The sequence below is a fragment of the Zingiber officinale genome, chromosome 6B (assembly GCF_018446385.1).
Source record: "Zingiber officinale cultivar Zhangliang chromosome 6B, Zo_v1.1, whole genome shotgun sequence".
NCBI classification, from domain to species: Eukaryota; Viridiplantae; Streptophyta; class Magnoliopsida; order Zingiberales; family Zingiberaceae; genus Zingiber; species Zingiber officinale.
In genome coordinates this window covers 90,392,872-90,420,118 of record NC_055996.1, presented here as the reverse complement: position 1 = coordinate 90,420,118, position 27,247 = coordinate 90,392,872, and the positions used below count along the sequence as shown (strand labels likewise).

Below are 27,247 nucleotides of genomic sequence, written 5' to 3'. Positions count from 1 at the left end.
GACGGTCCTCCCGCCGGACGGACGCTTGCCGCCTCGATATTTAACGTCGGAGCTCGACGGCCTTCCGCTCGGACGTTTATAGACGCCGGCTCGTCTCTCGATATTTAACGTCGGAGCTCGACGGCCTTCCTTAAGGCTAACTTCAATACAGCCGCTCGGCAAACCCATTGACCATCCTTTGAATTAATTTTGCTTCCTGCATTACAGGGGTACGGGCAACCAAAATATATGCAAAAATAAGTTACATTAGTGCACCTTTCACCCAGCCCGATAAGGCTGGAGATGATTCGCGCTCCACGGCCGGTCCAGTTGACGCCCGTCTTCATCCTCCAAATAATAAGCGCCTGAGCGGAGCTTTTCAATAACCTTGAAGGGGCCCGCCCAAGAAGCTTCCAGCTTGCCAACGTCGCCGACCGGCTTGACTCTCTTCCAGACAAGATCGCCGACCTGGAATGATCTGGGGATTACGCGGCGGTTGTAGTTTTGCTTCATCCGCTGCCGGTACGCCATCAGCCGCACGGATGCCTTGGCTCTTTCTTCTTCGACCAAGTCCAGCTCCATGTTCCTCCGCTCGGCGTTGTCCTCATCATAATTTTGGATCCGAGCGGATTCGACGCCGACTTCAACAGGAATGACTGCTTCGCCGCCATACACCAGGTGGAAAGGCATGACGCCCGTCCCTTCCTTTGGAGTCGTTCGGATGGCCCATAAGACGCCTGACACTTCATCCACCCAACTTCCTCCCAAATGGTCGAGCCGAGCGCGCAGGATGCGAAGAATTTCCCGATTGGTTACTTCGGCTTAACCGTTGCTTTGGGGATAGGCCACGGACATGAAGTGTTGCTCGATGTCATAGCTTTTGCACCAGTCCTCGAGCAACTTCCCGGTGAATTGCCGCCCATTGTCGGAAACCAGTCGGCGAGGGATGCCGAACCGACAGATGATGTGTTGCTAGATGAATTTTTTGACCATCTGTTCGGTGATCTTGGCTAGCGGCTCGGCTTTCACCCACTTGGAAAAAGAATCGACCGCCACTAGCAGAAATTTCTGCTGCCCGGTTGCCATCGGAAATGGACCAACAATATCCATTCTCCATTGATCGAACGGACATGAAACTGTTGATGCCTTCATTTCCTCTGCCGGTCGGTGGTAGAAGTTATGGTACTTCTGGCACGAAAGGCACGTCGACACGGTCCGAGCGGCGTCTGCTTGTAAGGTTGGCCAGAAGTACCCGGCCAGCAGGATCTTCTTAGCTAGCGATCGTCCGCCCGGATGCCCTCCGCACGATCCTTGATGTACTTCTTGGAGGATATAAACCAAGTCCTCGGAGCTCACGCATTTCAACAACGGGCGTGAGAAAGCCTTCTTGTAAAGCTGATCGTCGATGAGTGTGAACCGACCGGCTCTCCTCCTAAGCAGCTGGGCTTCATTCTGATCGGACGGTGTGGCGCCCGAACGGAGGAACTCCGTAATGGGTGCTCTCCAGTCGCTCGGAAACGTAAGACCTTCCATGCGGTCGATGTGCGCCACCAACAACACTTGTTCAATTGGCTGCTGAATGGCGATCGGCTTTATTGAGCTCGCGAGTTTGGCCAACTCATCGGCCGCTTGATTTTCTGCTCTGGGTATCTTCTGGACAATAACTTTTCTAAAATCGCCTTTAAGCCTTTCAAAGGCTTCAGCGTAGAGCTTGAGTCGAGCACTGTTGATTTCGAAGGTACCAGAGGGCTGCTGAGCGGCCAACTGGGAATCCGAATGAAGCGTTACCCGACCGGCTCCCACATGTCGTGCTGCCTGCAAGCCGGCTATGAGGGCCTCATACTCTGCCTCATTGTTTGTAGATTTATAATCCAGCCGGACGGATAAGTGCATCTTCTCTTCTTGGGGAGAGAGCAGTAGTATTCCAATCCCGCTTCCGAGCCGAGTGGACGACCCGCCCACATATATTTTCCACATAGCTTCCGGCTCCTGTTTTTGCACCTCAGTCACAAAATCGGCCAAGGACTGCGCTTTAATTGCCGAGCGGGGCTGGTATTGGATGTCAAATTCACTTAACTCTGTCGTCCATTTGATGAGCCACCCGGACGCTTCTGGATTCAGTAATACACGCCCGAGCGGGCTATTGGTTTTGACAATGATGGTATGCGCCAGGAAGTATGGGCGAAGTCGCCGAGCGGCGAGGACCAGAGCGAAAGCCAGCTTCTCGAGCCCAGTGTAGCGAGATTCGGCATCTTTTAAAATATGACTAAGGAAATACACGGGCTCTTCTCCGCTCGCCCTCACTAACGCCGAGCCGATTGCATGCTCGGTTGAAGACAAGTACATATAGAGTGGCTCACCCGCAGTCGGCTTGGCCAATACCGGGAGAGAGTTCAGATATGCCTTTAAGTCTTTGAACGCCCGATCGCATTCTTCATCCCACTGAAACTTAGTGGCCTTGCGCAAGATTTTGAAGAAAGGGAGGCTCCGGTCGGCAGTTTTGGAGATGAATCGGGATAGAGCAGTTATCCGACCGGTCAAACGTTGCACTTCCCTTGTATTTCTTGGAGGCGGCATGTCTTGTAGAGCTTTCACCTTGCTGGGATTTACTTCGATTCCCCGCTCGGTCACTATGTATCCCAGAAAACGCCCTTCTTTTGCTCCGAACAGGCACTTCTGGGGATTTAGCTTGACTCTATATTTGCGCAGCGTTCGGAAGGTTTCCTCCATGTCTTTGAAGAGATCGACCGCTCGGACGGTCTTGATGAGAATGTCGTCCACATACACTTCCAGATTTCGCCCGATCTGCTCTCTGAATACTTTATTCATCAAGCGCTGATAGGTGGCTCCCGCATTCTTCAATCCGAACGGCATCACATTATAGCAATATGTGTCGTCGGCCGTCACGAAGCTGACTTTTTCTTGATCTTCACGGGCGAGCGGCACTTGATGATAGCCTTGGTAAGCGTCAAGCATACAAATTAATTAGCAGCCGGCCGTAGAGTCCACTAGCTGATCTATCCTGGGCAGAGGATAAAAGTCTTTTGGGCAGACTTTGTTGAGATCCCGAAAATCTATTCATACTCTCCACTTGTTGCCCGGCTTGGAGACTAATACTATGTTCGCCAGCCAGCTCGGGAACTGCACCTCGCGTATATGGCCGGCCTCCAGAAGCTTCTCCACCTCCGCCCGGATGATGGCATTCTGCTCGGCGCTGAAATCTCTTTTTCTCTGCTTGACTGGTCGAGCGTCCGGTCAAACGTGGAGCTCATGCTGCGCAATACTTGGTGAAATTCCGGGCAGCTCATGTGTCGACCAGACGAAGACATCATGGTTTCTTCTGAGGCATTGGATCAGCTCCTCTTTCTGCTTCACCTCCAGATCAGACGCGATGAAGGTTGTGGCCTCCGATCGGGTCAGGTGTATCTGCACTTCCTCTTTTTCTTCATAAACTAAAGAGGGAGGCTTTTCAGTTATGGTGTTTACCTCGATCCGGGGCGATTTCCGAGCGGAACTTGCTTCTGCTTGGACCATTTCAATGTAGCATCGCCGAGCTGCCAGCTGGTCTCCCCGTACCTCTCCTACTTTGTCTTCGACGGGGAATTTGATCTTCTGGTGGAAGGTGGAGACGACCGCCCGGAACTCGCTGAGCGCTGGTCGTCCCAAAATGACGTTGTATGATGAGGGAGAGTCGACCACCACGAAGTTTGCAGTTCGCGTCCTTCTGAGCGGCTCCTCTCCCAACGAGATAGCTAGCCGGACTTGCCCGACCGGCAGGACTTCATTGCCCGTAAACCCGTAGAGCGGGGTTGTCATGGGCAGCAGCTCGGCTTGGTCGATTTGTAGTTGATCGAACGCCTTCTTAAATATGATGTTGACCGAGCTTCTTGTGTCAATAAATACGCGGTGAACAGTGTAATTGGCTATTACCGCTTTGATGAGTAGGGCATCGTCATGGGGTACTTCAACTCCTTCCAAGTCCCCTGGCCCGAAACTGATTTCTGGTCCGCTCGCCCGCTCTCTGCTGCAGCCGACTGCATGGATTTGGAGCTGCCAGACGCTTGCCTTTCTTGCTCGGTTGGAGTCTCCTCCGGTCGGCCCACCAGCAATGATGTTGATCTCGCCTCGGGAAGTATTACTTCTATTCTCTTCTTCCCGAGCGGATGGTCGAGACCTTTCTCGTGACATTCGGCGATTCTCCTGCCTTGGAGAACGATGCCGATCGGGAGTCTGTTGCTGTCGCCTATCGGTTCGCGTCTGATCGGCTTCATGTGCTCTCTGTCGCCTGTCGACTGAGGGAGACCGTCGGCCGCCATTCCGGGGCACAGGATGAGCCACGAAGGGAAGACTTCGACAATCCCTGGTGTTGTGCGTATCTGTCCGGTGGAAGGAGCAGAACATCGGGGTCCATTTCTTCTTTGGCTTGGGTCGGGCGGCAGCTACTTCTTGCACGTGGGACCTGACATGGGGGGATCAGATTGCTTCGTCTCTCGGTCCTCTGGGCGGCTGATGAGCGGCGTGCTGTTTCCGCTCGGCAGGAGGAGCCCGCTCGGTTGGGGTTTCTTTTTTCCTGGCCGCCATGCGCTTCTTCCACGTTGATGTATTCGTTGGCCCGGTGTAGCATATGATCATAGTCTCGGGCGGCTTTCGAATGAGCGATCGGAAGAAATCCCCATCCACTAGGCCTTGTGTGAAGGCATTCATCATGGTTTCCGAGGTGGCCGTTAGAATGTCCATCGCCACTTTGTTGAACCGTTGGATGTAAGTTCGGAGCGATTCACGGGCTTCTTGCTTGATGGCGAATAGGCTCACGCTCGTTTTCTGGTAGCGTCGACTGCTCGCAAAATGGTGGAGGAAGGCCGTTCGGAAATCCTTGAAGCTCGTGATGGATCCGTCCGGCAGCCTCCGAAACCACCGTTGAGCCGACCCAGAGAGGGTGGTGAGGAAAACCCGACACTTCACCCCATCTGTGTATTGATGCAGGGTTGCCGTGTTATCAAACTTACCCAGATGATCATCTGGGTCGGTTGTCCCATTATACTCGCCGATCGTCGGAGGCACGTAGTGCTTCGGCAGAGGATCTCGTAGAATAGCCTCTGAAAATTGGCGATTAATCCTCTCGGGCGATGCGTCCGCTCGGGGGGCTTTCCCTTTTCTGTCATCTCGTCTAGGCATTTCGTCCGAAGAAGATCCCCGATCTCTATGAGCTGCTGCGGCTTCAGGGGTGCTGAATAGGGCTCGATGAAATGCAACGGTGGCTGGCGGTGCTTCCGCTCGACCACCAGACACTGACGTTGCTTGCTGCTCCGGCCGCTCGGCTGTGGCTTTCTGTTTTTGCTCCACAAGCTTGGCGGCCCTTATCTCGATCAGAGCGTCGAGTTCCTCCGTTGAAAGCGTCACCGTGTGTTGTCATCCAGCCTCGTCCATTGTTTCCGTTCGGATGCAGGAGCGTTCCCACAGACGGCGCCAAATTAATCCTGTCCGACTGCTGAATCAACGGACGCTGGGCACGGGGCGCTCTCCGACTGCTGATGTGGATCTTCGACTGGAGGCACGAAGCTCCGGTGAACCTGCACAGAAGTCGGGCCGGGAAGGGGTTCCCGGCAGCGACCCTCCGACGCTCAAGTCAGGTAAGCAAGTGGTGGAAAAATTAGCTCCAAAGGTGTTCAACGCGTACCTCCGGCGAAGTATGAGGCTCGTTATATAGAACGATGGAAGGGTTCCTGTGCGTCCACCGAGGCACATACATGTCCGAAGCCCATACTTCGGTATGTGTCTGTCAGAAAGCTTACCTGAAGCCATATTGCTATAGTCCAATCACGTCTTCGATGGGACAACAGAGCACCTCGTTGTCAGACTTGGAGTATGGCCTAGCCATAGGACTTGACGGCTGTCAGAAGATGTTCCTGTCCCCCTTTACCCACCGCCAGCCGGGACGTACGTCCGGACGGCTGGATGGAGACCGTCGTCCGGACGACCCTCATCCCCTGTGCCGGCCGGGCGGCATGCCCCTCACGTCTCGCCTGTCGCTTGCATTGATATGCTGGGGAGACTTCCGGGCGAGTGCCTTCCGCTCGGCCCTTAGACATTGTTTCAACTGAGCATCGGAACCCCGACCCCTGTCAGGGCACCTTTTACTGTTGGATGCTCCTCGGTTAGCCGATCGGTCTATCCTTTTCTTCCGAGTCCGGTCGGCTCATTCTCCTCCAGTGGACCCCCCGACCCTTTGATCTCCACGTGACACTGACCTCTTGCAATGGGGTCCCCTGCCTTAACCACCGGATCAACTAGCTTTATTAAGTATATATTAGATACTAATAAATTTTTAATTTTACATAGGATGAAATGACTAATTGAGTTACACAAACGTCTCAGTCTATTACAGAGGGATAGGAGTTACAGGCTCTATCCATTGATACTGTAAATGATATTTATTATGAGGTTGTCTGTGGAAGGAAAAAAAACTCCCTCTATGACCTTAGCTTCTAAGCAAAATTTGTCTATGATCGCTTGATGGCTCCCTGAGTTAGGGATCATCCTAGTTTTTCATCATCTCTTCAAATGGAAGCCTTAAAGGAAAGAAAATCAAGAACTGAATGATCGAGTCATGGCAGTAGAGTAATCAATTGATGATCGGGTCAATACGACAGTAGAGCGGCATATGCAAAAAAATTTCCGTAGCATTCCATTAATGAGTCTTTTTTACTTTTGCAATATAACATGATTTTGACTTTAGGAGATTCAGGATCTGAACGCTATTGATAAGTAGCTTATATGAGATGTGTTGACTTAGTGTTTTTTTATCATTAAAAAAAAATCAAAACAGTTTTGTTATTTTTGCTACTATATATATTTTTAATTATATTATATCTTTTTAGGAACAATGTAGATACATGTATATTTTATCACCATTAGTAGATATCCAAATTTTCATTAAAGTATATATATTTTTGAAACTTGTTAAACTTGTATTAATTAGTTTGTATATATTTTTTTTTGATAAATAGTTATAACTTTGTGTATATCTAGCTAAACTTTAGATTTATATATGAGTAGGATTATTTCAAAATAGAAAATATAATGAATTTTAAACCATGTGCTTGTATTTTATAATAATCTATCGTATTATAATTACAGCATCATCAGATGATAAGATGGGATGATGATTAAATTTGAATTTTCTGTGTTTGATTTTGTAATACAAGTATTTGAAATGTTTCTGAACCATGTACAATGATTTATTGATATAATGAATGTTAAATATATCATTAATTTGTAATTGTGTGTTGATTTGTTAGTATGTACTTGGTTTGTTAGTTTATAACTGTGTTAGTATTTGAAATATTTTTGAATATTGAAATATTGATATCATTGTCGATGTTGATATCCTTGTTTATGTTGATATCGATGTTAATGTTTTATTGTTGTTGATGTGATATCGTTTTTGATGTTGAGATTTTGTTGTTATCTTAATATATAGAGTTGAAAGATAAATAAGAGGTGGTGCTGCAGAGTTTTACTAGAAATTCAATGAGGATTTCCGTCACTAATTAGTAATAGAAAATAAATTTTTCATCTCTAAATTTAGTTGGCGACCAAAAACTTTGATCATGGTCGCTAACGGCAGGTGACGATGAATTAGTGACCTCGCTAAACCGATTAATGTTGTAGTAAAACCAAACTCTTGCACGGCCATTTTCATCAACGCTGCAAGAAATGGATCCTTTAAAAGCTTAGTGCACACAAAAACCTTTCTTATTTCCGGACGATCATTGGCACATAAACTTTTGGCACTTCAACCTCCTTCCTCCCAATCAGTTGCACTACTCCTCGCCCTCTTCTTTCCTGACTTTCGCCGATGATGATGAAGTTCACCATTCCTCATCGATCCTACTGTTGCCAATCGATTCAACAGACAAAATTCTGGTTTCCGCATCGCCAGTGCTCCAAAATGGAAAGCTAGGTCGCTCTGTTACATGTCTTGGCATGAAGCATCAGAATGCTCACCACATTGCCACAGGAGCAAATACGAAGGCCTCTCGGTCACTTCCATGATTTCTAGATCCCCTACAAGCATAGCCACGACCCTGTTGATCTCTTCAACAATGCGCTGGTGATGCTTGGGTATAAAGTAGAGCTACTCTAATTGACCCGGTTGACCTCTTCCTCATCAAATGATATTAAGCTTCGATCCACCGCCTCCATTTTTTGATTGTTCTCGAGTAGATTCCAGGCCTAAGACAAGAATTTGGTCTCAGCTGAGATTTTCTTAAAAAGGCTACAGCCTTAATTCATTTCAAGGACAATTATGGTGATTAGTTATACTATTCACCATAATTAGCATGTGTATACATACCCATTCAAGAAGGAAAACTGTCTCATAATCAACTCGATCAGAGTTGGGCCTTCTGCTAACAACCACCAATGCTAGCACTCCGAAAGCAAAGACATCAGCTTTCTCTGTAAGATGGCCTCTCAAGGCATACCTCCAGTGCCAGATAACCACTTAACATAATCAATATCATTAATTAGCAAATATTAGTTCATATCGTAAAATCAATAACAGGTGAAGTAGCACTTACGTTGTACCAGCAGCCTTTGTGCTAATGTGTGAAATCTTGTCATCATAGAGCTTAGCTATACCGAAGTATGAGATTTTTGGGTTAAGATCAGCATCGAATAGAATATTACTAGCTTTGACATCTCTATGCACGATATGAACACTTGATTCCCCGTGGAGATAAGCTGAACCTTTGCTACACCCAATAATATATTGAAACACTTTGGTCAATCAAGATGTAAATCTCTCTTCCCTGCACTCAGAAACAGCAAAATCATTTACTCAACAGTCAGGACTAAAACTCATACATGTAAGTGTTCTTCCATGATCTATTAAGCATCTATAATAACATACCAAAAATTACTTGATCAAGGCTACGATTTTCTAGGTACTCATAAACCAAAATCCAATTTTCTTCGTTGACACAGCAACCATGCAATTTTATAAGGTTTCAGTGTTGCACAACCCATATAGTTGCAATCTTTGTCAAGAACAAGCCCTTCCTCGATGAGACTTGGTTGAGAGTTTCTTAACAGCTACTTTTCTTCCATTGCTTAGTATGCCCTGCATATTAGCCAATTTGCTTCAATTGGTCCAACTTATTATTCTATAGATAAAGAATTGGTAACTTAGTGTAAAAAATACAGAAAATAACAAATTTAACTTCACCATTAAATTATTGACCAATATGAATTCCTTCTTTCATTTAGGAAATAACTTGAATGCATAACACTCTTAATTACAAATGATGCAGAGAAGTAAACTTGTTTATCGTTGAACCAATGATAAACACAAGAAAAGTCAAACCTTAAACACTAGGCTAAATCCTCCCTCACCCAATTGAAGCCTTCGGTTGCAGCCCTTAGCTCGATATTACTTAAGTTTAAAAGTTTCACATCCAGTCCTGTTAACACTGTGAATCACAAAACAATTGGATCAATCAGTTAACTAATGTAATTCATTGCAGCAAAGTTGCAAGGGACTATTTGTTACCTGCTTCTTCATTTAACCTTCTTTTTCTTTGTCTCATGAAAATAATTTCAAATAGAGCCAACAATCCTAAAACAACAACTCCAACTAAAATAGCCACAATAAAACCAGCACGGTTTTTTTTATAGGCTAGGAGTGAAGGCTGCATAATAACACTAACATGTTAGGAGTTGTTGAAGAAAAGAAAGCTAGGCAAATTGTGCAAGTTACTACTAGGAGATATACTTGTAGCTGAAAATCAACGGACCATTGTATCCTTGTGTAAGCCGGACCAAAAGAAATGAATTTCGAGAAAATTATCTGTCACTGGATACAACTACAATGGACCTGCCACTAGCCTGTTTTCTTATATCAAAATCTCTCTCTTTTAGATCATCCTATATCAGAATGGACAAACAGGGAAGTAATAACTTAGTTCTTTCACAATGCTTGAATGTTTTTGACATCATGTATTGAGGAAGTGTCACTATTGGAGTAAGAATTGTGGCTCTCATATGTGTATAAAATATTGAAGAGCCTTCTACCCAAGCTTTGCCAAGTAGCCAAGTAGCCAAGTTAGGGAAGTCAGGGAACGAGTTAGGGTACGCAATCTCTGCAAATTGGAGCTTAACAGTATAGTTTCAATCTCAAGACCAAGACCATAGTATCTCAGTGAAGATGGAGCTAGACAACTTTGCAGTTAATTGCCGACCGTAGGGAACGAGTCAGGGTACACATATATCTTGTAGATGATATGACATCCATATGATCCCTGAATATGTTCTTAAAACATTTGTTGCTTAAACATTTGTTGCTGTCAATTGATGCATGAGGTTGAAGTACCACATGGACATCAATGAAACACAGCGCACGCATAGATGGATACAAAATCAAATATATTCACTTTTAACTTAGCCCATTAGCAAGGTGATCACAAACTAAAGGAATGCACTAACTCAATAATGTTGGGCCTGTTGGCCACATGAATCATATTCATCCATTGAGCTCTAATTAATCCTTCTTCGTAATAGCCTAAAATAGTGAAGCAGCAAGAGATCGTCATAAACAAAATCATTGAGAAAGAATGGTGCAATGTGTTTGTAGCATGGGAATATTGTGGGAAAAGGTGATTAAGTCTGATTTTTTAATATGCTCAATTTAGGGTTGGTGATCTAAAAATAAAGTTTCATAGAATTGAAGATTTTGATATTAAAAACACCACCAATAAACTGTAATTGATATATAGAAAACATATTTTACTTACCAAATAAATCTTTCCAATACCTCCCATGCCAAACCCAAAAAGATCAGAATGTTTTTTCTTCTTCTTCCTGCAGTTCTGCCAAACTGGAACATCATTTCTTAGGCCAAACTGGAACATCTCACTCCGCAAGGAAGTTTTCTACATGTCAAAAATCAACCTTTTTTCAACGGCCGTGTTGCAGATCGCAACACACGAATAAGGAGAAAGAGACAGAACGAATACCTACGGTTTCTTTTGGAGCATCGCTCAGAGTTAAATCGATTTGCTCCGGCCTACTCCAATAGCAAACCTCAGAAGCGTTTTGCGGCTGAAGGCGATGGAGAAATGGAACTGAATAGGGTGCATCGCAAATAGGGTTTGGTTTAGGAGGCAGGATCTCCTGACCTACTTACTTTTTTTTGTAGTCCAGGGGATGTGCCACTCTCATTTACGGCCGGATCACGACCGCGATCCGATCGCAAATGATTGTGATTCCTTCCTGAGTTCATCGTCCCCACCAGGTTATAGTTTTTGTTCGGAGCGGGCCTCCGGTCGCTCGAAGGACATCTTCACTCGGCGTCCAGTAATCTGGCCACTTATCCATCACCGGAGGTCTTCGGGCGGCCTTCGGCCACTCACTCCGAACAAATACTATAACCTGATGGGGACGGTAAACCCTAGAAGGGATCGCAACCATTTACGACTGGATCACGATCATGATCCAGCCGTAAATGGGAGTGGCACATTCCCTGGACCACAAAAAAGTGGTCCAGGAGATCTGTGCTCTTGGTTTGGAGAGTAGTTCTGGGGACCGGATTCTCTGGTCCCCTTGTCCTGGACCAGAACAAGGGGATTGGTGGGAGGCAATGACCCCCACTTGTTAATAGGTGGAGGCTCATTGCCTCCCACCAATGTAAAGACTGGACCATGAATTGGTCCAGCCTTTGCGGACCAGAAGATCCACCCCCGTAGTTCTGGGCCTTCTGGCAGCACAACGAAATAGAGAGGGTCAAATAGGGGACCGGATCCTCTGATCCCTTTGCGGACAAGAAGACCCTCCCACGTCAAATAGGAGGAACAGGATCCTCTGGACCGCTTTTTACGGTCTAGAGGATGGACCACTATTAGATTATTGGTCCTTTTGAATGGACCCTATCTGTTTAATAGATGAAGTCCATTCAAATAGACCAATGCATGGAGTGGTACATCCTTTGGACCGCAGATCTGCATTGGAGTTGGCATATAAAGTCCACTAAGCCCGGATCCTCTGGACCGCTTTTTGCGGTCCAGGAGATGGTCCCTAAACATACATTGATGGAATACATATCCCCCACTTAAAAAATAGGTGGGGACTATGCATTCCCACCAATGCATGTCTAGGGACCATCTCCTAGATCGCAAAAAGCGGTCCAGAGAATCTGCCCTCAAGTCCACCTAGCTCCACATTCCCCATAGGGATCCTCTGGTCCACAAATTGCGGACCAGGGGATGGTCCATTGCATGAAAACCCTTGATTTGGGAGGCCAGATCCTCTTGTCCAGAATTTTCTGGACCAAAAGAGGTCCTATTCATTCATTGGATGGGTGGACTGGACCCCACCTGTTAAACAGGTGGGATCCAATCCATCCAACCAATGAATGAACAATGGATCAGGACTGGTCCAGGGATCCGGGACCAGAGGATCCCTGCCCTTGATTTGGATGAACCTTACCTTTAAATAGGTGGGGTCCATTCAAATCAAGGGTCTAAAAAAGGAGTCCGGATCCTTTGAATCACTTTTTGCAGTGTAGGGGATAGTCCCTAAGTATACATTGGTGAAATACATAGTCCCCACTTAAAAAATAGGTGGGGACCATGCATTCCCACCAATGGGACCATTCTCTGATCCGTAATTTACGGACCAGAAAAACCATATTTCGGGACCGGTCCCCTTATCCTGGTCCGCTCTTGGACCGGGACAGAGAGATTGATGGAAGACAATGACCCTCACTTGTTAATAGGTAGGAGTTCATTATCCCTTACTAATGTAAAAATTGAATCATGAATTAATCTAACTTTTACGGACAGAAGATTCGTCCCACATATTCCACTAAATTAAAAAAACGCAACCACTCCTGACACGGCACTCATGCACATCAAAAATCCAATTGCCACAAGTTTGCTTGTGTATAGGGGTGGGCATAATTCGGTTCAAACCGGAAAAATCGACCGAACCGAAAAATTTCGGTTTTTTTTGTTCGGTTTTTTCGATATTTCGGCCGGTTTCGGTTTAAGTTTTTTAAAATTCGGTTATTCGGTTCGGTTTCCGGTTTTGACTCCAAAAAAATCGAAAAAACCGAACCGGCCGTATTATACAAGTGGATTAATTTCTAATTATTTATAATATAATAGCATAATCAAATTATATATTTATATTTACTTATTGTTACCGGATAACAAAATTTTAATATTACTTTAAATTCATAATTATTTTAATAAATTGATACTTTTTCTTTGTCTCTAAACTAATATTTGTAGTAGCACAAAATCAATTTAATTCATTGTATAAACCGTATATAATCGGACCGTATTACATAAAAACCGAACCGGACCGAAATAAAATGGTTTGATTTTGGATCAAAAATTTTTAAAACCGAAACTGAAAAAATAAAATCGTAGTAGGATAAAACCGGATCAAATCGGCCGATGCCCACCCAGTTGTGTAAGGCCAAACCCTCGCCGCTTGAGCGAAATGTCCGGTGCCATCACACCATGCCCTGGTTTTTTTAGTCCATACTGTTTTTTTTAGTCCATCGACACCAGGTATAATATAAACACAATTATTGAAATTATATTCAAATATAATAAATGAATAGCTAAACCTCTAAATATCCATTATGTTGAAGAGATTTTTCTTCTCTTGTGCTTCCTTATTTATGTTTTTCTCGGTTCTCGATAAAGATCATGGATCCCTCCCTTATTCCCTATATCTTCATCCATTATATTTAAATATGATAAATAAATGTCCTAGTCACAGTGCAGTGGTAAGGTAATTGATAGATATTCAAGGGATCACAGGTTGATTCTCGACTGAAATATGTACGTATTTTATTTTGGAAAAAAAATATATTGGAAATGACACGAAGCTTCAATGCGAACACTTTTTAAATTTATTTTGATGATTGATATACAAAGGGAGGATAAAATATGATTGGGCCGAGACAACGTGAGGCCAAGCCCGACAAGTAGATTTTCCTAGGCTTGGAAGCTAAGGCCGTGCCAAGTCATACCGAGCACAACACATGGACTGGCCAAGCCTTTGCACGACACCATACATGAGCATGTTCAAAATGAAATTGATGAACTAATACCAACTAAACTGACTTTTTTTTTTTTTAAGACAAATTGAACCGATCAAATTTTAATAAACTTAATCGATATAAAATTAATTAATTTAATTGATTATCAAATTAATCGAACTTTTATCATCAATCCTTTATCAAACAGTTTCAAATTGATTTATCAAATGAGTTAGGCCTGATTCAATCATATCAGTTGACCAATGATATTCTAATTTAATTGACTTTATCAATTTGTAGAATTCAAAATCAAAATCCAATTAAAAATAAAATAAAATTTCAAATTAACTAATCTATTAATTTAATTTAGCCGATCTTTTACTTACCGATTCACCCAAACTCGTGAAGAGTTGTCAGGATCTTAAAAGAGTAAGATTTGTATTGGAGACTAAATTTTTAACCATGAGACCATAAATTATCGATCCATACACAAATAGAATTTTGTTAGTAAAACTTCATCCGCCGATGATAGTGCGTATACAAATATCTTTAAAACTTTAATACTGTACTGTTAACTCGTGTACAAAATCTTCTCTAATTACTCATAAATTTTCTAGAATTTGATTCGATCAAAGATCCTATCTTTTTTAACACTATACTCTATCGAAAAACATATAGGACAAACATTGAGAAAGAAATGGAATGCTATGATTTAGCCTTCCTAGTTGCGGCATCGACCACCGATCTGAATTGTTCAATGTCACACGGGATGCGAAGAACTCCTGGCTGCGCGTACCCAAACTCTTGCTCGGCCATTTTAAGCAACGTTGCGAAAATCGGTTCCTTTAAGACCTTAGTGTGCACCAAAAACCTCTTCTCCTTTTCTTTTCCGACGATCATTGGCACATAGCCTTTTGGCACTCCATCCGCCTTCCTCTTCCACATTATTTGCATACCTCGCTATGTTCTTTCCTGATTGAATTAGGCTCATTGATTCCCAGATTTATATAGCTGAATTGAGTGGAGTTGACCGTTGACTCTCAGACAGCGACAGACGATGGAAGAATATTACTAAAGTCAAAGCCATTCTTTTGGAGCTAATTAAGTTAAGATTCTTTGTGAATTATTGAGTTGATTTGTTCATATTTCTAAAGGCAAAGCCACTCTTTTAGCTCAATTATTGATAAAAATTAATGATCTTCATCGTTAGTTGTGTTGTCAAATTGTGATCAATCAGTAGTGCGGTTGAAAGTGTTCATCGATGGAGCGTAGACTTGAAATTAAAATGTGAAAAATATGGTAAATGAAGGTTGACCGAAACACGCTTCGTTGACTGTACTTCTTGCTTTCAACCTTCCTAAATTTCAGAAAATAATTAGATTTTTTTTGTTTGTAAAACTCAATTATTTTTCCCTATATATCTTTTCCCCATATCTTGATGAAATACAATATTTATACTGATTTTTAAAGAGATTTTCAAACTAATTTCATCTCGACATGTATGTTGGAATTGGTAGTCAGTGTAAAAATTCAATGATCGCAAACATGTAATTCACTCTACAAACTTAGCATATCAGACAAATTAGAAATTCAGTTGAGACGATCATGACTTCAGTATAACAGAGTCGAAGCTTGCGTTAACACAAGTTTGAGCCATAGCCATCAAGTTCACCTTCCCTCATCGATGCTATTGTTTCCAATCGATTCAGCAGACAAAATTCTGGTTTCCACATTGTCAGTGCTCCAAAATGGAAAGTTAGGTCGCTCTCTGTGACATGTCTTCGATATGAAGCATCAGAATTCTCGACACATTGCCACAGGAGCAAATAAGAAATACCCTACACCACTTATATTGCCTAAGATAGGAATTTGGTCTCAACTGAGATTTTTTTTTCCTTAAAAAAGGCTACAGCGGTAATTCATTATACATACCCATTCAAGAAGGTAAACTGTCTCGTGATCAAGTCGATTAGAGTTGGGTCTTCCGCTAATAACCTCCAATGCTAGAACTCGGAAAGTAAAGACATCAGCTTTCTCTAAGATGCCCCCTCAGGGCATACTCCGGTGCCATATAGCCACTTAAACATAATCAATATCAGTAATTAACAAATATTAGTTCAAAGCATAAATCGATACCAAATGAAGTAGCATTTATATTGTACTAGCAACCTTTGTGCTAATGTGGGAAAACTTGTCGTTGTAGAGCTTGGCTAGACCGAAGTTTGAGATTTTCGTGTTAGGATCAGTATTGAGTAGAATATTACTAGCTTTGACATCTCTATACGTTATATGAACACTTAATTCCTCGTGGAGATAAGCTACACCTTTTGCTACACCTAATAATATATTGAAATGCTTTGGCCAATCAAGATGTAAATCTCTCTTCCCTGCACTCAGAAACAGTAAAATTATTTACTCCGCAGATAGGAGCAAAAGACAAAGCTATGGTTTTAATCAAAGCTATGGTTTTCTAGGTACTTATATACCAAAATCCGATTTTCTTCATCGACACAGCAATTGTGCAATTTTACAAGGTTTTGGTACTGTACAACAGATATAGTTGTAATCTCAGTCAAAAATTAGCCCTTTCCTTGGTAAGATATGGTCAAGTGTTTCTTAACAGCTACTTTTCTTCGATTGCTCAGTGTGCCATGCATGTTAGCCAATTTGCTTCAATTGGTTTAACTTATGTATAGATAACGGTTTGGAAATTTAGTGTAAACATTTGATAAATAATAATTTTCACTTCACCATTAAATTATTGACCAATATGAATTCCTTATTTTATTTAGGTAATAATTTAAATGCACAACGCTCTTAAAAAAAATTGTTAACCATCCAAATTATGTAATTGTGTCAATGCAAATGATGCAGAGAAGCAAACTTGTTATACATTGAACAAAATATATTACCTTAAACACTGGGCCGAAACCTCCTTCTCCCAATTTGTTAGCAGGATTGAAGTCTTCGGTTGCAGCCTCAATTCAGCATAACTAAAGGGGTAAGGTTTCACATCTAGTCCTTTTAATACTACAGAACATTTTGCAAAGACATCTAAGATGTTAATTAAGATATGGCTACATAAGCAATTAATATGCCGACAAGTACCTTTAGATTGTTCATTTATCCTTTTCTGTCTTTGAATTAACATAAAGGTTGTACATATAGCGAAGAACACAACAACAACAACCCCAGCCAAAACACCAGCAATTAAAGCCTTATGCTTTTGACCATTTTCAAGGCTCGCTGGGAGTGGTTTGTTTGATACATTGGGTTTAAAATCTGTTAGTATCAGTCCTAAGAGCCAATTATAAGATGACTTACAAGGGACCTATTGTATCATATTTTATTAGTAAAAGATAATATTTATGGTTATTATATTTACTTCAGATCTGTGCCAATTGAATAGATATAATAATATCCTATAATAGTAGATTCGAGTTTACAACATATCAATTTGTTGAATTGATAGTGAAAGACTGTAGATATATATAGAATACCACTTTTAACTATTTCTAATCAAACATTAATATACAAGGACAATATTAATGCGTTGAGATTAGCATATAAGTCAACTGATGACTTAATCTCATAAGTAATAGATATAAGATATCAAGTTGACACATGAATATATATTAGAGAATATGTACTATGATCATGTCTGAAAGCTATGAAGATGGCACGCTGGGCAGGTGCCTGTACTGTTAACTAGGAGAAGACTTTGAACTGGAGAAAAAACTAATGAGCTGGAGCAAAAAAGGGTTTCGAGCGCCTCCTCCCTCTTTGCACACATGGAAGAGTAAGCCAATAGAATGTTAGAGCGAGAACCAGGGAAGAGGTCTCTAGTTTGGCACTTCGATGCTCAAGTCAGTATAGTGGCCAAGTGGAAAGAGGAAGATGAACAGTAAGCGTGTAAGCGTAAGTGAGACTACTATCAAAGCGTGTAGTATATAAAATGTATTGCTTTGTGTGAGTGTCAACCAATAGACAGAACCCCCTTTATGTACCACCTCTCATAACCTCGGTAATCGTGAGGGGGCGAAGAATGTTGGGTGTCAGAAGTTGTTGAGTAAAAGAAGACGTACAACCTGAGATATATATAATCATCGTCCAAGGAATCTTCTGTTACCCATATGTGCGTCGCTTTTGTAACGTTCGCCATTAATGAGACGATTAAAGGAATATGCTGTCAAAATGTGTCAACTAATGGAATGTGTATAGTCACCTTCGAAAAAGATTCAATTGAATGCATATGTTAAAAAGGAAGAATATACTTTGACAAATAGTTGTTACATTCAGACAGGTTATTGTGATTCTCTGACAATGTTGTCCTCTGAATATATCTCGGCTGAATCTTTAGCCGACCAGCTATATATTATCCTGGCAGATTGATACATAAGCAGCAAGGCACTAAGTCTTGTAAGACTTTCCGACCTCTGGGTCTCTTGGCTATATATTGTGATGCTGAGAATCTGATATTTAAAGCTATAGAGAACTGAATCCCCTAGGCACAGCCGATTTTATGACCGACTTGCCATATTTAGGGATACTCACTTTTGAAGAATGAGGAATTGAGTCCCAAGAGATTTTATTGGTACTTTGAGCCAATCATCCATATGTTGAGAGGCTCATTCCTGAAATGATAACATGAAATCTGGAAGTCCAGATGGATTTACACTGAGAGTTTCCTTGCATATTTACTTTGTGTAGGAGGTACAGATGCTGAGCCCTATAAATCTGACCCAGCACTATAATCGGCCGACTATATGAAGGAGGATGAGTACATGGAAAGTGAAGACTCATAGGTTCGACCGGCTGTTGGATTAACTATCTATATACTGAGTCATTGTCGTAGTGGAGAGCTATTTCGTATACTCGACTGGCTATTATGCCTGATCGGCCTTGTGGTAGACCAGTCATCTTTTAAACCCGAGCGACTCATAGATGACCAACTATATACTAGGTCTTAACATATGAGTGATGCACTAGGTCTCTTGGGTCCGATCGGCTCATGGGCCAGCTGTCCTTGGATCGAAGGCCTTAGCATTGGGTGGGGAGCGAAACCTTATTGAGAGTGATACGTTGGCTGCCACCTCCTATTGACTTTGATCGCCACCTCATCTTGACTTTGACTACCACATCATGCTTGGATCCGCTCGTAACATCTCATATCATACTGAATTGACCCTCTATGAGAATGTTTCATGGATCGTTATATGAGTGTCATAAACATTCTCATAATGACTATTAGTATAAATAGTCCTTAGACCTGAAGTCACTACAGTTCCTTACATAAAGAGTTGTGTACTTTGGTATCGATAGATGTTATACCAGTAACAAGGTGGACTATAAAGTCGATCACTAGACATACAATAAGTTATGCGGAGGGATATGAGTAATGTAGATGGAATCTATCCCTTCCATCTGATAGAAGTGATATCTATGTGTCCTTTGATTTAGTAGGGCTACTAAAATATATGGTCATGCTCAAATAAATCAATATAAGATATTGAGCCATTTGGTTAAGTGAGTCTACTTGAAGATCAAGAAATACAAAGATTGAAAAGACGATGACACGATCTATGTCTCATGGATCAATCTAGATATCGAGGATAGAAGGATTAAGTTATACAAGATAATAAACACAGACAGGTTCAGTCGAATCTCGACATTCTCCTCACATGGATAGCAATGATGCATTACTAGATGTCACTCATTACTTGTATATCTAAAATAGTCATAGAAACACTGCCAACGTCACGAGAACCTAATAAGTCACATACAAAGAGCATGTTGATTTAAAGATTGATTTATTTTATAGTTTCGAACCTTAAGCTTATTGGATTAATAAGTTAATCTAATTAGATTAATTAGTTAATCCATTTAAGGACCAACCCAACTATAGAGCCCGCTAAGAGTTCTTCTTGAAGGTGAAGGGTTAGTAAGATGGTAAGAAGGTGAAGAGTTAGCTTCTTCTTCCTTACCACCTTAAATACCCATTACTAGCAAGAAAAGGCATATTTTTCTTCTTCACCTAGCCACCTTGAATAGCCATCTCAAGCAAGAAGGTGTGGTGGTGTGACACTCTCCAATTCTACAATTCGTGAGACGAAGGAAGGGGCATGCTCATGTGGATACCATTGAGGTGTGGACATTCAGATCGCACTGAGATTGGCTAGACTAGAAATCTTCGGAGGGTTGTTTACACATCAAAAGGTAACAATCTTATTCTCTAGTGTAATTACAAGAGTAATTATGCAATCACATGGATCTCTGAAGGGATCAATTTCCACTCTTTATTTACTTTGATTTGAATTTAATTTTAATTTGATTTAAATTTAATTTGATTTTAATTTGAATTTGAATTTGATTTTAGTTTGATTTTAATTTGATTTTAATTTGATTTGAATTTGAATTTAATTTAAATCCTTAGTCATCTCACCCGATCTATATTTTCAATCAGGAAATTTTATAATTTTGTGAGATGAGTTAAGTTGAATTTCAAGGTTTGGTTTAACTTGTGTTGGATTCAAGTTTAGCTTTGGGTTCAACAAATAGATATTTTTTTAGATAAACTTCTAAGCTGTGGTGAGTCACCTGGACATCATTAGAGTAACTACACATTCAAAATTTTCTAAATAGTCCTATCCACTGTGCTTAATATAAAACTTTGGTCTAACTAGTTAGGATTAGTAAGGGGTAGCTTCAGTTAGTTCCACTAAGCCAAATGCACTAGGTCGAAGTCATATCTTCCTAGACATGCATAGGTAGAGCTTCTCTAACCTATTATCATCCAAAACATCTCTAGTACCATTTATCAAGTTAAACTTTTATCCCTATTATGCTAATTACCCAATCAGATAACTTATTATTTTTGGAGGTGCCAATTAATTTAGAGTCTCCCCCTGAATTATTGAACTTTTAGGTTTTAGGTTTGTGTCTATTTACTTTATAGTTGTAATAGACTTAGTTATAATTTGAGTTTATATTGATTTTATTTTTGTTTATTTTAAATTTATTTTTTGATTTATTTGATTTTATTGTTTAGGTTTAAGTTTTTTTTTTTGAAGATTTAGTTTTTGAATTTAAGAATGAGTTATATGATTTATTTTGATTTATGTAGTGAATTTTAATTTTTGGCACATTTTATTAATTGAGTTCTACATGCGTGGTTAAGCACACTTTCGGAACCCAAGATTTGGTTAATTTCTTATTTTGAGTTATAGTTAACAATGATTTAAATGTGATTTGTATCCAAGTCTGATTTTGTTGAACACAACCCTTTGGGATCCAAGTATCATATTTAGATACTTGGATCCTGAGGTAAACTTTTCCAACTATTCTTTTAACTGTTTAACTTGATTTTTTAAGACAGAATTTTCTTCCTCAAGATTTACAGCTTGAGTTGAATTTCTGTTTTGAACTTGGTCACTTAAAGAGTTCAAGCTCAATTGTTCTTTAAGAATGTTACTTCCCTTAAGGAGGAGTTTAGCGTGTTCCTCAATTTTAGTTAACTTTTTGTTTAGGGATGAAATAATTTTAAAGAAATTTACAGTGTAATTAAACTTTACCCCAGTTGGTTTGTCTGAACTGGATGCTGATGTAACAACCCGGCCCTTTGGCCTCTTGGGCGGCCCTTGTGGCGGTCCAACTGGCGGCCCTTATGTCGTCGGCTCATTTGGCGACCTCTCATGTCGTCGACCGACGACCATTTGGCCGTGCCATTGTTAGGTAGTATACTAAAAGCCTAGCTTTTGGTATAAATATTTATCTAGAAATAAGAATCACATTGGTCAAATGTCTACATTTATGATAAATGTAGTTGTTCAATTAATTTATATTGTAGATAACATGGTGTGTGGTGTCACACACAGAAGATCATGTTATCGGTTCCTTATAAATTATAAACAGTAGCTCACGACCAAGATGGAAAGGAACAAACCATTGGAAGGTCATAGTGTAATTAGGTATTAGTTTATCTTAACTATATAATTACACTAGTACACTTAGAGTGTATTGAGTAGGATCATTTGAGGTCGTTCCTTTTATACTGACTTTATGAAGGAACAAAGACCTCAGTTATTATGGAAGTGTGTACTCTTAATCCTAATATAAACACATATATTTGATATTTATTTCTTTAATTTATCAATGGGTGAGATTTAGTTCGATGAATCAATAAGCCCGATAAATTGGGAAATGATATCACTTATAGTGTGTGTTGTTGATTATAGAAGGAAACTGTGTCCTAGTGATCTAGGTTGAGAATGTCCCCAAGAGGAGCTCATAAGGATTGTCATGTTAAACCCTGTAGGTGGACTTAGTCCGACATGACAATGAAGTTGAGTGGTACTACTCTTGGAGCTAGATATTAATTAAGTGAGTTGTCAGTAACTTACTTAATTAGTGGACATTTGTTATCTTAAACATAGGGAGACTAACACACTCATAATAAGTAGGAGCCCAAAATATAATTTGGGATTGGTGCGGTAGTTCAATAATAGTTCTTTAGTGGAATGAATTATTATTGATAAAATTAAGTTGTGTGTTCGGGGCAAACACGGGATGCTTAATTTTATCGGGAGACCAAAACCAATTCCTCCTCTCGATCCCTATCGTAGCCTCTTAATTATAGAGTACTATACCCACCTTCTATACCCACCTAAAGGGGGCCGGCCAAGCTAGCTTGGATCAAGCTAGGGCCGGCCTAAGCATGGTTAATGAGGTGGCCGGCCCTTAGCTTGAACCCAAGCTAGAGGGGGCCGGCCATAATAAAATAAAAAAGAATTTTAATTTTAATTTTTCTTATGTGGAAGATATAATTTATTGGAGAGAATTAAAATTAAAATATCTCTCTTAAAAAGATCTACAAAAGATTAAAGAAAGAGATTAGATCTCTTTCCTTATTTGTAGATTGGAAAGATATTTTATTTTCTCTTTGTAAAATTATCCACATGTTGAAAAATAAAATTATATAAATTCCTTTTTATTAACCATGAAGGGATTTTTGAAGAGAAATTTTATTTTTAAAATTTCAAAAGACAAATTAGGAAGTTTTAATTTGTTGATTGAAACTTGTCTAATTTGTCTCTATTTAAGGTGGTCGGCCATGATTAATTAATTAGGAAATTTTATTTAATTTTTCTTAATTAATTGTTGTCAAGGAAAATTAAGGAAATTTTATTGTAATTAAATTTCCTAATTTGCCAAAGCTAAGGAATATAAAAGAGGGGGTTGGGGTGCCTTCATGGGTGATAACCTCTATTATTTTTCTCCCTCTTTTCCTTGGTGTGGTGGCCGACCCTTCCCTTTCTCTCCTCTCCTCTTGTTGGCCGAAACCTATCTTCTTGGTGGAGTTTTTGTTTGTGGCCGGATCAAGGAAGGCGAAGAAGGAGAGAAAGCAAGTCTCGTCTCTAGCATCTCTTGGAGCATTGGTGGTGGCCGAAATTCTTCATGCTTGAAGAAAGTTATTATGGCCGGCCATCCTCTTCTTTTCTTCCTCTTTCTGGTGGCCGAAACTTATCTCTTGCTTGGAGCTCTTGTGGTGGCCGGATACTACTTGGAGAAGAAGAAGAAGGAGAGAAAGCTTGCATCCCTTGGAGCTTGGTTGGTGGTTTTTCTTCTTCCTTGGTGAAGCTCTCTTGTTTGGCCGAACCTAGCTAGGAAGAGAAGAAGGTGCTTTGGTGATTTCTCATCTCGGAAGATCGTTGCCCACACAACGTCCGAGGTTAGAAGAGGAATACGGTAGAAGATCAAGAGGTCTTTCTAGAAGGTATAACTAGTAATTTTTCCTTTCCGCATCATATTAGTTATTTATGGAAATAATACCAAATACAAGAGGCTTACGATTCTAGTATTTCGAATATGTTTTTCGAAGTTGTGTTCTTTTGTTTTATTTTTCCTTGTGATTTGATTGTTATTTTCGGTTAACCTAAAGTTATTTTAGGAAATTAAATATTAGTTTTCTATAAAAGGTTTTGTCTAGTCGGTGGTGGTTGCTCCCATATCCAAGAAGGCCATGTGCCTCGCCACGTCAGTACTGGGAACCAATTATGGAAATTAATATTTAATGGAATTAATAACTTAAGGTGATTTGGGTCGAACGTGTTAAGTTCCACAGGAGATCCAAGTCAAAACCTGAAAGAACAAATAGATTAAGTTTTAGATCAAACGTGTTAAGTTCCGCAGGCGATCCAAAATTTAATTTAGAAGAACACATGGTAGCTAGGAAAATGTTCAGATCTTTGTACAAATTTTTGTACAGTGGAACCTCTAGGTTTTCCGAGTAGCATCTAACAATTTGTATCAGAGCTAGGGTTTTACCTCTGTGTATTTGGTATTAGGTTAATTATGCACATGTCTTGCATAATTTAGGCAGGTTAATAGTAGGATGTGCTAACTTTGTGGAAGCAGGATCCAACTATTATGGCTTTTAGTTATTATGTGTGTGATTAGACCCTTGGACATGTCAAGGGCATTTATATGTGTGTGCATGATTATATTATAAAATACAGCAGGAGCTGTATTTAGTTTTATTAGGATTTTATTTTTGATCTAGATACATGTACATTCCTTTTATGGAATATAGGATCAAAAATGTAAAATTCTATTTATGTCACGGACGAATCTTACAAAGCGTAGAACCTTCTAAGGACCAGAGGCGCAGCGGAACTAGGAGCAAGATGGATGCGACAACTAGACCCGGTGGCGGTGGCCAAATATGGCAGCAGCTTGAGATGACAATACACAGAGGACAACTAGAGATAAAAGCCATAATAGTTGAAAATTAGATTTTTTATTTATTGCTTTTATATTGTGCTGTGTGTGCATGTTGGTTTACATATTTAGTAGGCTAGCATAGTTAAAATTCCTCATTTATAAATAACTAAGTGGGAGAGGGATTTTTAAGTAAATCTCATGGTCTCCATTACTGGTTTGTAAGTGATGCAAACAAGCTTGCGCGTTGGCTCTGAGTGCCTTCATCCATAACGGATGAGTTTGTTTGTGGATCACTAGAACAGACTCCCATTTTTGGAAGACTATAGGAAGTTAATTAAGAGTGTGTGATCTTCCCCAACGGAAGGGGCATAATCTTATTAATGAACTTAGTGTCAAGTAATGGTATACACTTAGACACATCTAATAGTATCCTCCCCATCGGAGTCACTTCTATTATTTGGGTGACCAAATGATACCAACTATTAATTTTATTTGTCAAAAAGTTAGGTTGACAAGATAATGAAATTAATGGGTTAAAACCCTCCTTTTACAAATGTTGAATTTGTATACGTCCACACTAACGTGGCATGCAAAATTCACGGTGTTTGAGGTGTTGGTGAATTTAAATAATATTGTTTGAGGAATCAATGTTATTTTAAATTCAAAAAATTTTGACCAAATATTTGATCAAAGACAGATCAACTATTAATTTTATTCGTCATAAAGTAAAGTTGACGAGATAATAAAATTAATGAATAAAATCTCCTCTTCGATTTTGTATACACAAAATTCATGGAGATTTTAAGGAGTTGTTCTTAACCAAATATTTTTGTGATTCTTAGGATTTAAAATGTTTGTCAATCCCTAGTAGTCATACTATAGAAAAGACTTAGTAGTCCCAATTGTAATGATTGGAAATAGGACTTGGACATTAAGGTAGACTGTCTTCTTAGAACTAAGAACAATATAGGTGTATTTAATTTATTAGTTGAAACATGTTTAGTGGTGTTATCTACCAGAACCTGGAGTGTAGATACAGATGCCATCAATCATGTCCGCAATTCTTTGCAGGGTTCCAGGAAACCCGGCAACTAAATGAAAATTAAAACACCGTCCACATGGGCACTACTGTAAAAATGGTAGCTGTTGTAGTGGGAGATGTTTATCTTTTGATAAGAATAAAACATGGATTTTTGAGTAATTGTCTTTACGCACAAAGTTTAGAAAGAACTAGTTTTTCAGTTTCTAAACTATTCAAAGAACTTGATATTCTGCCTCTTTTAATAACAAAGTTGTTATTAAGAAAAAGAGGGAAGTTATCTGTTCTAGTACGTTGGTTGGCAATTTATAAATCCAATAACTCTCACGATGCAACAAATGGAAATTAGTAACACATCTTCTAACTTTAAGAGAAAGTAACCTTCGGAAATGAACCAATTATATCTTTGGCATCTAAGGCTAGGTTATATTAACTTAAGTATGATTCATTGGTAGCTGATGAATTTTTGAGTTCATTAGTAGTGAAAATCTTTCCAACCTGCGAGTCTTACTTGGAAGGAAAAATAACCAAGAAGCTTTCAAGTCTAAGGGGTATGGAGTCAAAGATATGTTGAAATTGGTTCATTCTGATTTGTGTGATCCTATGACTATCCAGACAAGAGGTAGTATTGAATATTTCATCTATTTTATAGACAACTATTCAAGATACAAATAAATTTACTTAATGTACCGCAAGACTAAGTACTTTGATTAGTTCACAGAGTACTAGCTGATGTGGAGAAACGACAAAGTAAAAAGACACTATGGTGAGATCATAGTGGCAAGTAACTCTTGGGAGAATTTAGGAGTCACTTATCAGAAGTAGGGATTCAATCCAAACTGCACCTAGTACACCTCTACAGAATGGTGTAGTAGAAAGAAGGTATAGGACTCTTATGGAAATAAGTAGATTGATGATGAGTTATTTTACCAAATTCATTTTAAGGATATACTCTGGAAACGGAAGTGAACATAGTACCTTCCAAAGTCAGAACTCTCTACTCATATAGAATTGCTGAATAGGCGTAAGCTTATTTTGAAGCATATTTGGATTCGGGTAGTCCAGCACATATGCCGAAGAGAGACAATGATAAGTTGGACAGGAATTCACTTGTTTGTGGGTTATCCTAGAGAAATGAAAGTAGGTTTAAAGTCTTAAAAATCAAAAGGTCATTGTTAGCATCAATGACCGATTTTTTGAAAAGGACTATGTAATAAACCACGTGCCCATAAGAAAATTTGTTCTTAAGGAAATAATAAAAGACATGTCTAATCTAGTACCAATTGTACAAGATGAGATACCACAAGGAAACTGCAACACGTATCACAAATGATACACAATTACAGAAAGTGCCTTGTCGTAGTGGGAGGGTTGTTAGACAACCTTAAAAGATTAATGTTTTGGGAGAGTTTTTGGACTCGATCCCTGAAGGACATGAACCTGATCTCCGGTCATATGAT

General features: G+C 40.3%; 1 pseudogene; it reads right to left on the bottom strand.

The window, feature by feature from the left end:
- Positions 1-7,588: 7,588 nt before the first annotated feature.
- LOC121991228 lies at positions 7,589-10,889 on the bottom strand (annotated as a pseudogene).
- Between the last annotated feature and the right edge of the window lie 16,358 nt (positions 10,890-27,247).